This window comes from Otolemur garnettii, unplaced genomic scaffold (genome assembly GCF_000181295.1).
Source record: "Otolemur garnettii isolate 467f Iridium unplaced genomic scaffold, OtoGar3 scaffold00108, whole genome shotgun sequence".
Classification (NCBI taxonomy): domain Eukaryota; kingdom Metazoa; phylum Chordata; class Mammalia; order Primates; family Galagidae; genus Otolemur; species Otolemur garnettii.
This window is the reverse complement of record NW_003852503.1, coordinates 1,079,608-1,082,228: the sequence shown is the minus strand read 5'-3', so window position 1 is coordinate 1,082,228 and position 2,621 is coordinate 1,079,608. Positions and strand designations below refer to the sequence as shown.

General features: G+C 40.4%; 1 pseudogene; it reads right to left on the bottom strand.

Annotated features, from left to right (window-relative positions):
- Positions 1-1,952: 1,952 nt before the first annotated feature.
- LOC100944226 lies at positions 1,953-2,336 on the bottom strand (annotated as a pseudogene).
- Positions 2,337-2,621: the final 285 nt, after the last annotated feature.

The window sequence follows — 2,621 nt, the reverse complement described above, 5'->3', positions numbered from 1 at the left end:
TTTACAAATGTAGTACCAGAATATCTTTTAGTTGGCATATTCAAAGAAAGTCCTTTTGGAATGGCATTCTATTAAGTTTTCCCACTTCAGTAAGTATATCTTTGGTTACATCCCTAATGTCTCCTAATGATCAATTGCTTGGTCAAATGAATTAACATCCTTATTTACTAAATAAGAATTATAAAATTAAGTAGAAAGTATATGAGAAAGTGTAGTAGACTTGAAATATGGAATGAATAGTATTTTCTAGGGCTTTTAAAAAAAAAACGGTGTGACTTTACATGAATTATTACTCTATTATGAATTATTACAGTATCCTCTCCATATGATAAATGTGTATTAACAACTTAGCATGTTCTGTTCGAATATACAAAAATAAATAGGAAATCTCTCACAAAAGAAGCCTAAGGTATACTATGCAACTAAAAATTGGTTGTGTTTTGATGTCAGTGTTGTTAGGGTCGGAGTCAACTGAACCCAGTTGACGAAAGTAGAAAGTTCAGCCAAGGTAGAGGGAAAGCCAAAGTGAGTGGAAACTGAAAATAAAACTGAAACGGCGGCTCGGCGCCTATAGCTCAACCGGCTAAGGCGCCAGCCACGTACACCTAAGGTGGCGGGTTCGAATCCCCAGCCCGGACCCGCCAAACAACAATGACGGCTGCAACCAAAAAAAAAAAAAAATAGCCAGGCGTTGTGGCGGGCGCCTGTAGTCCCAGCTACTTGGGAGGCGGAGGCAGGAGACTCACTTGAGCCCAGGAGTTGGAGGTTGCTGTGAGCTGTAATGCCATGGCACTCTACCCAGTGGGACAGCTTGAGGCTCTGTCTCAAAAAAAAAAAAAAAAAAAAAAAAAAAACTGGAATGGCACAGGCAGTGTGGATAGAAGCAAAAGCAATCTATACCAGTCTCAAGGTAACAAAGAGCAAGCTTACCTTTCTTCCAAAGAAAGTTGGAATTAGGTCCCTCTAGTGAAGGAGAAAAGGTGTTACAGACGAGACAGAGGCCGGCAGGGGTATTAAATACTCCTTTTGAAATTGGCATCGAGTCTTTCATTGGCTTCTCTGGACCTCCAGGCAGTATTGCCCTGTTCTACTGGTCAATGGTTACCTAGGTTACTTTATACCCAACGTTGTTATGGGCCCTCCCAACTTCCTAGTTCAGCAGACCAGATTTTCTTCTCATCCTCCACTTTCTCAGTGTCCCTTCTCAGTTGTGCAGTATTTGATAACTGTGACACTGGCATTTGAAGGACACATGTCCCTGCCCAGTATAGTATGTGCAGACAGGAGGACAGCCAGATGACCTGTTTCAGGCTTGCAAAGTCACATTATAAGTAGAAGATAAGAAACCCCAGACCGAAGCATTAGATTATCACATGCACCTGGAACGTAGGCACATCTGTTACGTATCAGTAAACATAAAATTAGAAAAAGAAAATCCAGGCCAGGTGGTGGCTCACACCTGTAATCCTAGCACTCTGGGAGACCAAGGCGGGTGGCTAGCTTGAGCTCATGGGTTGGAGACCAGCCTTAGCAAAAAGTGAGGCCTCATCTCTATTAACAATGAGTTGGAGATTGCTGTGAGCTATGATGCCATAGCACTCTATGCAGGGCAACAACTTGAGACTCTGTCTCAGAAAAAAAAAAAGTCCATACCAATGTTGTCCTCATGCTGCTTTATTCGATTTCTTTCTTTTTTTTTTTTTTTGAGATTGTAGTTTTTCATTTTATTATTTTGCATGGGTTGTGGGCACAAAGCAATCCTCCTTAATAAAGGTGACAATTAGTTTCACTCAGAACATTTTTAATAATGCACATTAAAAAAAAGTATTCATCTTACAAATTGTTCTGCAATCCAAACATACAACAGCTTGGAGCACATTTAGAAAACAAAGCCAATGTAAAAAGATGGATTAAAACCACTAGAACAGTACAGGCTTTGTACGGCTCGGATTCTACAGTTTTCTTGCTGCATCAGCAGTGTCAGAAATCTGTTCCTTCGGCTGGCTCCACTGCTCCGGATTTAAAGAAATACCTATCCTTCCTGGTTTCATTTCACCTTCTGGATCCATCCAGTATTCTCTCATATCAATAAGAACTTTCCCTTTAAAGTCCTGAACACTAACCTACCTCATTTTCCCGATCTGAAACATGTTACCCTCTCTGCTGCTGCTGCTCTGTTTGGAAGATGACAGAGCTCTTGAAGTGTCCCCAGTCTTTTGCTTCTTCACAGGTTTTTCTGGAGCAACTTGCTTTTTCCTCTTTAACTTTCTGTCAACTTCACTGTCTGAATCACTGCCAGAGGAGCTTGAGGAAACTAGTTCCTTTGATTTAGGCATTGCTCTGCTCCTGCAGTCTTGAACCCTCCTGCTCGCTCGCTCGCGACTGACCTATTCGATTTCTTTTTTGCATAACTAGTAATCTTTTTCCAGAAGAAAAGGAATTTTATGATGACAAAGGGGGAAAAAAGAGATAAACGACTTCCTTTAATGTTATTTCTAAACAGGAAATGTAGAAAAGTACAAGATTGTAAAAATAATAAAGAAAAGAGGAATATAAACTCTAAAAATTATAAACAAATTAAGAGGAGGCCAGCGTGGAGCCTTCCAACTGTAATCCTAGAA